We start from the raw sequence: 14,355 nt of genomic DNA, 5'->3' as shown, positions 1-14,355 counted from the left end.
ATACAGAGAGAGTTTGGATTTAGATCATCCAGAAACTCGCAGTTAATTGTGAAGGTAAAACCCACACAGTATAATTATTTAGCTTTTACTGTTTTTGTTTCTATGTTGTGCTAACGTGAACCATTGTTTTAAGCCATACTAGTGAGGCTCTATAGACTCCTATAGCGACGTCCTGTGTTCTGTTTTGTTGCTAAAAAAAATAAACTATGGCTAAAATCATGGCTGAGAAGGCGTTTACATTTTGCAGTGCGAGCTGGAGGTGAGTTGGAAACTTTTTGTTGTTTTTAGTCGCAACATCTGGTTGTTGACGCTTCCCAGTCGGCTCGCTTTCATTGACTATTGTGAGTTTCTGTCGGAGCCGATTATCGTAAATATCAACATGTTTGATCGGGGAGGCTCCAACTCAGTCTGTGGCATTAAGATTATTTTGTATTTGCATCAACAGTGTTGAAAGCTGTAGAAATATTCTGTCTGATTTGTGTCTCATTAAATCAGTTGTAAACACAGTGTTGACTTACTTCTATTTGTAGACATGTTGCTATACAATATACAATATACCACATAATGTTATAAATTGGTATCGCTAACAATGGCTAACCTAGCTATAGCAAACCCAACTTGGCCCATCCACTGAACTGAGCACATTTTTGTGAACGCAGGCGACTCAGATGTTGTGTAATTCCCAGCGTCAACTTCCGAGGTTCTTTCCATTTGGGTCTACACAAGAGGCGTGGTGTCACAGCATACTGAGATGTACACTCAATCAAAACCAGTTCCTATACAAAGGTGCGGATGGTCATTTTTCAAAACTGTCCAGACATCATTTCCTGAAGACGTTCATGGTGATGAGTTCACTTGTTTGAGCTGACACAGCAGATTGATTGGGTCATTTCTGTACCTCATAAAATTAGATGCTTCTGATGAGTAAAAAGCCAGTGAGAGGACGAATGAACTTTATATCACATTAGTAATGTGGAAATGTTTCCCAACTGTGAGATGAGTGTTAGGAGTCAACTTGTTCAGACAGGAAGCGGAAATGTTGTGTTGAAGATCTGTGCTCTGTTGTGTTGAGGTGATCTAAGGTGAAAAACTAATTTGGTTTGTAGCATGAATTGTTCTAAAAAAGAGTTTAAATGAGAATTATTAGATGTTGCTGATGTTATCTATAAAACCTTTGAAAGAACTGTTTCTTGTTACCCGAGGCAATCACCAATGTACAGTATATACAAATTAATGTTTTCTCATATTAACCCTTGACACAAGGTCACAATATTGCCTTTAACATATGCAGCACACAACAGGAGTTTGTACATTTATGACATGTTCGTACCTACAGGAAATATTCTGATTGATTTAGGTGAGAGGACAATCCTGGCATGACCATGCACAAGTCGGGACAAAACGCAAAAAGTAGCTATGTTTACATCATAAACCAGAAGGGCACTTGGAGACCGCACTCTCCGCCAAGGATTCTTCTTTGGCCCATAAACCACACTTCCCCCAAGTTTTAAGAAAAATAGTTCAGTAGCTTTTATATAATCCTGAAGACAACATGCAAACAGCAATGACATGATAACTTCCCTGGTAAAGGTAACAACAGTCTCTTCTAATCTGTCTGATGATTTTGGCGTTCGCGTTCTCAAATCTTGTCGTGTTTCTAATTCGACATTTTCAAAGGACCCTTCCTCCTGTCCCTTGGATATCTGTGTTCTTTCAGGTTTGCATCAGTTGAAGAACAGAAACATCATCAACACGCTCGCACTCGCTCGCTGGGAATTCTCCCGACATTGTTCCCGCTCTGTTCACACATGGGCCCAATCGGACGTTATACAGACTTTGTGCTGGGCTGCTGGCAGAGTAAAGCCTGTTTCATGTGTGGTCCAACTAATTCAGACAATTGCGCTCTCACATACAGCTCCTCCGGGTTTTGTCAGGATAAGTCCAGGGGTGTAGGGCATGTGTGAAAGCTACTTTAAACAATATGTCTGAGTTGTTTTATGAATACCAAAGAAAAAGCTCTTTGGGCAGCGACAACAATAGACAACAACAAGCTTATGATTCGCTTTTTCACGTTCTCTGACTTTTATGTGCTCCAAGTTAAACAGGTACTCCACCAGATACGACACAAATTGTTGAGTGAACAATGTTGAGCTAAAGCCCAATAGTTTTCTGTTTCAGATCCATACACGATAAAGCAATAATGAAAGTGCTTTAATACTGCGGTCAAAAGAGCACACTTTTATGCGCGCAGCCTAATTGAAGGTTGACTAAAATGAATGATTTCTTTAAAGAAAATTTCAATAACACCCAGATAAGAGACTTGGAGCACCCTCGCCTGCTTCCCCTTGCTCTTCATTTGGCTCGTATTTTGGCAGACACTTCAATGCTCAGCACTCCAGGGTAATACAGATAATACAGCGAGAGAGAGGCAGCGAGAGGGAGAAGGACACTCGTGGTTGGGGCGGAGGAAGAGAGTGAGAAGTGGTCCCCTTATCAGGAGCAGGGAGCAGCAGCCTTTTACCTGAGCCGTGCACCTGCTGGTTCAATGTGTTCTCGCTGAGGACAACGCCCCCCCCCCACACGGTACATCTGGATACACTTGGAACATGGAGGCTAATTATCGTAGAATTAAAGTGTTCTTGTCTGGTATTACAGTGATTTGTCCACACAGCACTCAGCGGAGGCACAAAACCAAATTTTTACACATTTGGAGGTGAATTAATCTACGACCGGATGCCTCCAACTGTTTGCATGAACGAGACGCAAACTGCAGAGAGATGGGTTCATACACGTGTGCATGAAAATAACTGATTTTAAGTTATTACAATATTTAAACATCTTGGGAAATACATGTATTCGGTATCAAAATTCTTATAAACATAAGAATTTTGATACCTCTCTCATGCCGATATGGTAAATATGTAGCTGGAGCCACAAACTGGTTAGCTTAGCTCAGCATAAAGACTGGAAACAGTGCTCGATTTCCAACAAAGACTGAACATAAACAAAAGAAAGACGCATCTCCACCTCCTCCCACGATGATATTGTCATTATTTAACAATTAAACGTAGTTCAGTGCACGTATTAACTCGAGGTTGAACTGACTTAATTTTTAGAAGTGACTAACCCTAACCCATTTTCGAAGTTGGTCCAACAATTTTCTCTTTTCAGTGTAAACCCACCAACTATTTACAAGTCAATTACATATGTCGTATTCTCTTTTTGTTTTTATTGCATTAATAAACTAATTAAAAGCAAACTTATAAGAAGAATGAACTCTTAGCTACCTAAGATGACAGAAACTATCTTTGTTGATGTTATTTGAAGTTTTCCTTGATTTTTTCGGTTAGGCACATGTCCCATCTGCTAACACGGAGGAAGCAAGCTTTAAGAATGATACTGCAGCCAGCCACCAGGGGGCAATCGGGATGTTTTCTCTTCGCTTTAGGGACATTGTCATGTCGTCAATCTTAATATACAATCTGTGGTTTCCAGTCTCTATGCCTGGACAAGTTATCAATCTGCTGACGGATTATTGTACAGACATGAAGGAGAGATCAATATTTTAATCCATCTCATGGCAACAAAAAAAAGTGAAAAAGAATCTTCCCAAAATGTCAATCAATTGCTCCATTTGATTTAATCTTAAAATCAAGTGTACTAATAGGAAGCCAAGTATGTCTACACATGTCTTGGTATCAAATAATGTTTCTGGAAGGACTGATTTCCGTCCTGTCCCTCTTGTGCGACTGAGCCCGAGATGAGAGCGATTGTACGGAGCTTTAATACAAACCAGATGTTAAACTTGTGTCCTCAAAATGAATGGGCCTATTGGGAAACCGAGGCAAGTCTCAGGGGACATTCCACTGGAGGCAAAGCTGATTGGTTCACATTGAAACAACATGGCCAAGATAAACTGGGATTTCAAGAAAGGGGGTCTCTGGACGCTGCAGTCTAAAATAAATCGTTAGGGCTAAAGGAGGAGCTTAGCTCATCCTCTAAGGAAAACAGTGAGTTTTGCAAGTGACTGACACACATGATGACTGTGGCGCCAGGCAACCTCGGTCTCCAGCCCAGTTGTGGGCTGCATGGGAAGTGGAGAGCATCAGGGGCCATGCTTCTTTTGTGCTGATGTCACAAAGCTGCGGGGTATTACTTTTTCCAAATTGTTGTATTTATTTTCCCCTCATGACTGTTTTTGGCAAGAGGGAAACTCGAGCTGAAATGGTCTTGTAAAGACAAAGATTTTCCCTTTTGATCTCGAATTCGAATGCAGCTCATTTGTTAAATCTGGCATGAAGGCATCAAAGATATTGTGTGTACATTAATAGAACTACATCTTGATCTGTTTACTTTCTAACACCGTTCAATGTTCATTTAGTTGAGAGGGAGGAGAGAAGGTCGTTTTTAGCAGCTTTCTTAACAACTGATTATTTACTTTCAATTGTTCAAGATATATTCATCACACACACATACATGGAGTGTAGTGAAAAGGTCACTATGCCCATAAACTAGACGGTCTAGTTAAATCAAGCAAAAATACATAGATGTTGAAAAAGGAAGATTTAAAAGGAGCAGATTTCGGGAGTAGAAAATGTAAAAGTGGAGGAACATAATTATGCACAATGGATTAAGTAGCAAAGTAAGAAAGTACTTATGGAGCATGCAGGGGGTATTATGAATTAAGCAATACCGGATGATGATAAACAGGTGTATGTAAAATGTGATGGGAACTTTCTGAATTTCTATTTCTTAAGCCTCTGAAAACTCACTTTTAAATGAAACAGCTTCCAACAGAAGAATTGGACTGCACATGTCTCCTCACATTCACACAGGCCACAACCAAGACTTTCAACATGTTGTCAAATATAGTTAAAGACTTTCGTACCAAGACTCTGTCGAATGGCAATACAAAGAAATCCACTCTAAAGCTCATCAATGAACATGCTGTATTTCGTTTGTTAAATCGGATAAAAGTGTAGAAACGACAGTTTGCTGTTTTGTTACCATTGAATGGAACCATTTGCTGATTCCACCTGTTTCCAGTTTTTATGCTTAACTGGAAACTTTCTTCAGCTTCATTTTGAACAAATAGATATAAGTATGGTATTAATCTTCTTATTTATCTATTTGGAAAAGCACACACAGGCTTATTTTCCAAAATATCCAACTATTCCCTGAGGGCAAAATAGGCTAGGAACAACTGAGCATTATGATTATTATATTGTGAATCCTTTTATTATAAATGGTTTATAGTTCTTTTGTTTGTATTGTTTTTTTGTTTTTTTTACAAATTATTACACTTTTATGTCCTTGCAGCTGTAACAGTGTACAAATCCCCACAGTGGGACTAACAAAGGACTATCTAATCTTATCTGTCTTATCTTATATGATAATAACAGTCATAATATACAAATACCAAATTCTTTATTTTACTAACTGAACCAAGATTAAACAACTCAAGGCCAAAAATAGGCAAAATAAAAAAATATATATTTAAACTGAAAGGGAAATATCTAAAAATGATAACAACAACCATAATAAAACAAACATGGTGTGTTGGTAATTCATTGAGGAGTGATTCAAACAGTGTCTGCTCATTCCTATGTCACATATACATGATTGAGTGTACGGGAGATGGTCTCAGCCCAGAGAGACGCTCTGTGGCCACATGTCTCTGGCTGTGGTGTCACAACAAGCTGGAGGTTCAGTTGTTTGAACCTCCTGCCTGCAGCCCACCAAGCCGGCAATAAAAAAAATAACAACAACTTAACTCTCAAGGTCACAATAGTGGCAGTTTAATTACCACCAGGCAGTCATGGAGGTAATAGCTGGAGCCGCCCGCGTCCTTCGCTACTCGGAGATGTCACACTTTTACAAAGACAGATCTAAATAGAGAAGCACGTTTCCACACAATAGCTGGAAAGCAGGAGTGCGGCGGTGCTTTCCTCTGTCAGTGGGCTGGCCGGCCTGTTTTGTAAGCACTTCCATCCTGTGAAAGCCCCTGGTAGACCTCCACCTGCTCGCTCGCTGCAGTCAGCCTGCTGCAACTTCTCAGAGTGGAGCGAGCCAGCCTCTCCCCCTCATTTCACTGGCGCCAGCGCTCAATGGGCCCTGCACTTTGATTATTTGTGTTAACAGTTAATTTAGCACCACAGACACATGTGCCAAAGCTGGCTTCACTTCCTCATGCATCACCAACAAATGTGACTTTTATGAGTTCCTTTTCACAGGGCCACCCCCCCACCCCCCTCTCTCAGCAAAGTTCTCGCCTTGCAACTCACTCTCCAAACCCTCTACGGACCGAGTCCCCCACCGCCCCACACACACACAACACACACTCACCCTCGCAGACAGCATCTCCTCACCTCCCCTTACCTCTCCACTTTCCCTCCCTCCCCCGGCTCATTTTCCAACCTCCCGCCTCCACTCACTTATTTCGTCGGTTTCAGCCTTAATCTCTTCCACATCTTGCCTGGGAGAGTTATTTCTGGCTCCTCTGTTCCCGATGTTTGCATTATCAGGAATACATTTCATGTCAATTTATTCATTGGTTAAATACCGCAAGAGAGTCGCTCTAAGGGAGATTTGAAGTGCCGTCGAAAATAATGCTTAGAGAGGGGGCCCTGTCGACGTTTTTGCGACGACTTCTTCCATTTGGATGTGAGCTTACGGAAATAACTACCGAGGAGGGAATTAAAGAAATGATTGTTTCGTGCAGTGAGCTCACTTATAAAGACGTTACACACCACAAAGAATGCCACCATTACTGCTGATGATAAACTGTTCCATCATCCAGTCTCCTGCAAAGTGTAAAGTCTGGGGTGAGAGCACGACCTGCAGCGTTTGTCAGTCATAGGTGGCACACAGATATAATCTGCCTTTATGAAAACCTCTGCCCTCAATACCAAGTGGAGCCACAGTTAGTGGGTAGTGGGAAAAGGGGGCTCAGAGGACTTTGTCAATGCCTAGTTAGCATTGACACTGATACTTACAGACTGGGAAAGAACAGTGCTGAGGGAGCACAAACTAGCCGCACACCGATGAGCTCATGCCAGGACTATGCAAGCAGAAGGCCACAGGAGCCATGGAAATATTTGGACATCTTTTCTGCTCTCCCGCTCGTCTGTAGTGAGACCCAGTGCATCATCTCTTGCGGTCGAGAGACATGTTTTCAAGTGGCCAGAGGCAGAACCTTAAAAGGTCGTTCTTGCAATTTTTCTTTTATTGTGCGACTGCATTTCAGCCACTCAGCAGGAGCAAATTGCGACCGCATCCCGCCGCCGCAGATTCTTCTTCATTAATTTCTCCATCCGTGCCGTGTAGTCCATCACTGCTTGAGCATTGATTCATGCGCAGCGGTCCATAATAATGCAGCCGCTGTAATGGCCTGTTTTCAGTCAGACAGAAACGGTCACTGCTTGTGTTCCTCACTGCAGCACTGTTGTATGTGGTGAAAGCGCTGGTGGAAACATGAGAGAAATCTTATGTAATTGCTTTTTGCTTTAACATGGGGTCTGGGCTCCTTTCAGCAGTCAGGCAGCTTTCAGAGTTCATGGAGGTGTCGTAAAATCTTTCATTCGGATTATATTTAATCCCTGAAGAGGTTAAGTCATGGCTAACAAGTGAATTCTTTTTTCACTCTCTACATACTATTCCTTCGAGGAAAACAATCATCCAAATGACTAAGGACAGGAAGGCTGTTTTACCTATGATGGATTCAAGTGTTGATTTTACGTCTAAGAAACGTTTAACTCACATAGTGATTGCTGTTTGACACTTTGATTACTATTACATAAAATAGTGTTTTGCTATCATGCTGTGAAATTGCCTTAATTTATACGTAACTAACGTTTGTTAGTTATAGACACCCCAAACCATCTTCATCAAAAATGAATACTTCCTAAACTGACCAACTGAAACCAGCTTTGATTTGGTGCATGTCCCATCTACCAACATAGAGGAGGCAGGGATTATGACCTATACTGTAGCCAGCCACCAGGGGGCAATCAAAGCGCTTTGGCTTCACTCTTGGGAAGCAGTCATGTCGTCCATCTTTACGTACAATCTATGGACACAACCCAACGAAGAACCGATTCAATTCTAGAGCAGGTTCGGATAAACACGCAGATCAAAGGTTATCTTTTCACAATCGAACAAAAAGCAGTTCTAGAAAAGAATTTGAAAACACTTTAGAATATCCTTACATATTAAAACATTACAATATTATAAATAAATAATTCCTTCTATCAGATATGTACATTATATACTGTTGACCACATGTAAGTGTGATGAACGTCATCAATCACTGACAAACGATGGTTTTCACAGTGGTGAGGACTTTTCTCTCTCGGGTCAATTAGCTTCAAAACTATTCGGCATTGTTCTGCTGCTGATTGGCCCACTCTGCCATGTCTCCACACTGCCCCTACTGTTCATGTGCATATTGCATTTTATGGATCTTAATTTCCGAGAACATGTTCAATCAGTGCTCCACAAAGAGACGCAGGATACTCGAAGCAGCAATCATGCACATGTGTAGTTAGAAGCAAGTATATTTACGGCCTTAGGACCTCATTTAAATGTGTTACAGAGTGATATGGGCCACTTCACAGTTGATATACAGCTTTTAAAAACTAAAAAACGGGAATTCTACTTAAACAAACCAGAAATGAAGACTAAGCACAACCTCCGGAGAAGCAAGACAAAATAAGTTATTGTTATTCCCGTCACATACAGGCTGGAGGTGAGAGGATGACAAAGTGTGTCCCCAGGAGAAGAGGAGGGGGTCACAGGGGAATGCTCTCAGAGACACTCGGCTGACCTGGCTTCTGCACACAGCTCCGGGATTCCCTCCTCTTCCTTCCCAGTATTGTCCCACATCCTGCAGGGCCCGGCGCTCCTCTCCTCCGCAGCCGCCGCTGCCACAATAGCATCAGCGGGCAGTGGGCACCGAGGGGTGACCAGAGGGACAGCAGCAGTCAGCCTGACAGGATGTGACACACTTCTCTCAACAATTAATGAGGACAAAAGGAGCGGCTGACGCGACATGGCGGCTCAGCAGTGCACTTCAGGCCCTAATGGCTCGCTGAGTGGCATCTTCACACCCGGCCGTCACACTCGGAAACAAAAACGGCCAATGATGGCAACAAGGAGACGACTTGCTAAAATGTTTTATTAAACAGGAAGTCGCCTCATTGAAAAAACGCACAACGCAACAGGATGAAAAAAAAATGATGAAAAAGCTCAAGGTTGAATGTAGCTTAGTGCTGTGCATTCAGATGAGCACTGTTTCTAAAAACATTTCTCAGGTCCCTATAGTTTACGTTGGTATTTCACATTTTAAACTCCTCTAGAGCTAAATAGTGTCTCTTTACTTCATTCGATTTATTTGACAGATATGGTCACTAGCTACTTTGCAGATAAGAATTTTACATATGAAATATACGAGCAGTTGATAAAATATGTTAATACCAACAGAGTAAGTTGTTCCTTTAGGTTCAGTGGTAGATTTAAGGCTTTTTAGGGCATTTTATTCATACCCTGGAGATAAGTACACATTTCAGGTTCTTATTAATATTTCCATTTTATGGTATTTCAGACTTTAAACTCCATTACATTTTAGAGGTTAATATTATAGTCTTTTAAACTACATCATATTTCTTTGACAGCTTTAGTCACAAGTTACTTTGCAGATTAGGATTTTACATACAAATGAAACGACCAGTTAGTAAAATATGAAGTGGTTTTCTTCAATAAAGCCTTTTACCAGTACATACAGTTGTTCATAGGAGTTTCACTTCCACCAGCCTTTAGAATACTGCAGTAATGCATCAGTAGTAATGATCCACCACTGTGACACTTTCAGAGGCCGTTCTGCCGCCTAATGAGTGCTTCAAGTGCGTTCTGCTGCTGACACTTCCCCCACCACTGATCAAGCCGAGCCAGAGCTACAGCGAATTAGCACAATTTCTCTGACACGACAGAGAAGTCTTACCAAAGAAAAACAACTTTTCCGTTAATAATTTTAAAGCAAATATAGTTATTTCTGTCCTATTTGTCAGCAAGGAGCCCGGAGAAAACCACAGAGATAAAACACTCAACCCACTGGTATTGATATCCTCTTTCCCCAGTGACTTCTCCTGGCCTCACTAAATGAGCTGAATTTCTGCCTCCTCTGGCATCCGCTGCCTGTGAACAGCAGCTTTCCCAATATTAATAATAATATTACCGATGGCACCAGTGAGAGAGAGAGGGATTAGTGCTCATACTGCTGGATGAGAAGTCACTGCTTGGCTGGTATACATGTGGGATTTGACTTGACTTTTCTTTAAACACAGCAAATGGGAAGCCAAAAATCTTTTTCATTTAAGAGCAATTAAGTGGATCCCAGAATCAGTGGCTCCAGCACGCCGCCGAGGGTTTTTTTTCTCTCGGTTTTATTACCCATTTCCTCTCCCTTGCGCCAGCAGAAGGAATGCTCACTTTTCTCTCACAAAGCCACATTTCCAACGCCAGAATCACACAGGGACCACCATGATTAAGTGCAAGCCAGTGCTTCCCTCAACATGTGAGACATTATGGACCCCCCCCCCCCCCCCCACCCCCTTTTCCTCCAAACACTGGAGAAGTGTTGTGCTCCAACATTTATGTGAAGTAATTAAAAACATCCACCAGTAATTTAATAGTTCTCACCAAGCAGAGACATGAAGTCTATACAGATTTTTTTTTTTTCCCTGTATAAATAACCTGGAATGCAGTGAGTACACACTCTGACGATTTGGACTCTTTTCCCCCAGCATTTTCCCTTTTTTACATTTAGTAAGAAGCCCTGCTCTGTGTCACTTTAACCCAGGATGAGGCTGCGCAGTTACAAGCGACACTCTTGACTTTTAAAATTCATGTTCCAGATAGTTCCATCCATACATCACACGCCGCCAGCAGATTCAAATCAAAGCATTCCTATAACTCCGGGCTGTCGCTCCACGAGTCTTACAGCATCAGTGAGCATAAAAATGAAGTCAGCAGCGGCAGCAGCATATCTGAATGTGGATGTGTCTGTGAAGAGCATGTCAATAGCCCAGAGAGGCAGCAGTGCATCAGACATGTGGTTCCAATCGGCCTCTTTTCTCACAGCGAGAGGGGAGGCCATTCATTTATCTCACTGTAAATACAGCACTTAAACTCTCAACAGGAACTATGTATTTCAAACCTCCCAACTAAACTGTATGTGGGGTAATCAACTTAACTAAACAATGTTATTATTGTAATACATAAAAAAAACAATCATGAAGCTGTATCTCACTCTCTGGGACTCTTTGGGGAATTGTTTAATCTAACAATTAAACATAAAGGAAATTTAAGATTGATGAAAAATTCTTTATTTTCGTTAATCAATCTGCTCGTACTTTGAAGCTCTGGCAAAAAAAAACATGTCGAGCTTGTTTTAATTAAAAACATAACTTTGTGGTTAACCTCAGCTTTACAAAACGTTTTAACTCCTTTGAGCTCGTTGTTTTGGTTTCATGGACCACAACCATTTTTTTAACCATTAAGTGGCTCATGATACACATTTCCCTGATGAGTTGGTGGAGACCAAAGCCGGGATTAAAGAGAATGAATATTGCACTTGGATGTGTAGATAAGCAACAATCATTTTGCCACATGAGCGTCATATAGGCTGATGATATGTCAGAGCTGTGTCCACAGATTGTTGTACTGCTGCCAAGTGAGCAAGGAAATCGGTTAAAGCAGGTTTAAAGACAAACAAGGGATCTCTCAGAAGGAGTTAGTGAGAGCACATGCTTAGAAACAGCTCAGATTGTTATCAATGAAGGATCGAGTGAACGACCACAGCTAATAATATTTATACCAAGAAAAAAACCATGAGAACATCCAAAGACCCCCTTCGTAGGGTCGGCAAAATGTCACATCAGCCAGACCAGAGAGCTAGTGGTTCTGAGGGTCGATACCATCAGGGGAAGTTGCTCCTTTAGGTGAGAGTCTACAGATATAAACAACTTTGATATAACACTTTTTAGGACCTTCTTTTTGTAAAATTTAAGACATTTTGAGACTTTTTAAAGGAGCCGTGATTATAGGAATAAATTCCTGGGATTATCAGATAAAAAGACACAGACACACACACACAATTCTGATAACCATCAATCTGACATTTCCTGTTCCTTTCAGGCCATCATATATGGATGCAGTTACATTTCTGGAATAAACTAATATCGGTACCGTCTAGTTCAGTAGTCTACTTCTCTGTGTTATAGTTAGAAGACTTTAATTATTTTATATTTAATTATAATATTTAAGCTTTTTTTGTCTTGTTTTTTATTAGATTATTATTGAAGATGTGATATAGGATATTGGCGTTTAATATTTCCATCCTTCAATCTGGGACCAGAGACCATGTGAGTTCTCTTCTTTTGTAAAACTCAAGAGTAAGTTATGACAAGGACGTGGAGAATGGAAACAAATAGAGTTTCTCAGGAAGACAGACACGCTCTGCCCTCGCTGACCATAAAGAAGACAAAGCTTTTTACAGTATCAACAGACGCAATACGTGACCTTTTGGCCCCTTGGGGCAAAAGGTGAGAGCTCTGGGAGCAGAGGCCTGGTTCCAGCAGTCTGCCGGCAGACGAGACGTATGTCCTCCTCACCACATTCCTTCCCATCTTAGATCACTGAGCAGCTCTCTCCAGCTTTCGGCTGTCAGTCCCTTCTGACCCAAAGCAATATAACTCTTTATTTTTGCCTTATATCAAAATAATAATAGAATAGAACGGGAGTTACAAGTGCAATAAGCTCCGTGTGGCTTCAGCTGGCGGCTTAATGCAGGTGCCTGAGTTTGAAATTCAGATTTGAGTGATGGGGCCAGAGGTTAGACAGTCAAGTAAGGATTTCCTACTTCCATTCAAATGAGATTCTCAAAATATAAGTGTAGTCACCAGGAGCCGAGGTTCGGAGCGGTCGAGGCAGGGAAGTACATGTGGTGAATAAAGGAATAAGCCAGGGTAACCTGGGGCTGAGTCTTTTATATTTGGGGATGACTCTGCTGTTGAATGAACCGTCTGCAGCACAAGCCAAATTTGATATTCATGACATCTCAGAGGAAAGAAAAAAAAAAATAAACACAACAAGAAAGAGAGTGCGTAGCAGATGGAAGCTGGGCCCATGTACTGTCACATCTACAAAGTCAAATCTCGTCTTGCAGACTGAAGAAGAGCGAGGTCATCCTCCGCAGCTAACACTGACTCATCTCACACCCACAAACACGCACACAGAAACTGAGCAGAAAATACTGCTCACTATTATACATTTAAAAACTTGTTATTGTAAACTACTTATCCATCAACATGCACGTCCTCTGTAGCCTCATAAGGACACACCAGGACACCAGCTCCAGTAAGAGCCTTTTACAGAGTAGCCTACAAAATGGATGGGCTGAATCTCCCTACAGCAGGCAGTGAAAACACGTCACTTTAGTAAAGAATAACGACAGCACGCACAGATCGAGCCTGGGAGCGTCACAGTGGCACTGCCTTTTCAGACAAGTCATGTCCTCTAAACAGAGGCCCCTTCACAGAGCAGCTTCAAGGACATACACGAGCATGGAGCGCCCTCTAGGGGACAGAGCTCTGAGCTGATTGGACGAGAGAGCGACCACAGACGCAAATCAAAGCTCAGACATTGCAATTGAAGAATAGAAATAAAAGCTGCGATTTGATACACAAGTGCTGCTACGCGTTGTCGTTTGGTTTAAAATATGTTACCGTGTGTTTATGTAGATATATGTGTATTTAATTCCATATAAAAGCAAACACATTGGGACCAGAAGACCCCAGCAGGACAAAAAAGAGAGAGAGAGGGGGGATTCATGGGAGATTGTTTGAATCATCACCACGCCGAGCTTGAGCCTCGCTGCTGTGACAGGACAGGTCACATTGTGGCCAGCAGCCACATTCACATCCCAGACCAGCAGCCTGCAGCCGGGCTCTGCTGCAGCGGGGGAGATATATGGCCACGAAAGGTCACAGAGGTCGAATGCAGAAGCCGCCACAGTTCATCACGTTAACATGTCACAAGCAGACATGACACACAGTCATGTGAGGAGACTGGTACGTTTCTGAGGACTTTGAGGGGCCAGTAGCTTTTCCAAACATCCACATCCATCACAGAGGTAGTCACAATATCAGATCGATGTCACGAGCTCGGGGCACAAGGACAAATGATGATGAACTGAAACATCAAGGGAGTGATGGACTGACGGCCCAATGCGACTCAGCCATCAAAGATTAATCCCTCCACATTAAATCGCTGAGTCTGTGGATTATGGGAATGGAAATT

Source organism: Hippoglossus stenolepis, chromosome 11, assembly GCF_022539355.2.
Source record: "Hippoglossus stenolepis isolate QCI-W04-F060 chromosome 11, HSTE1.2, whole genome shotgun sequence".
NCBI lineage: Eukaryota > Metazoa > Chordata > Actinopteri > Pleuronectiformes > Pleuronectidae > Hippoglossus > Hippoglossus stenolepis.
Note: the sequence above shows the minus strand (reverse complement) of the source record.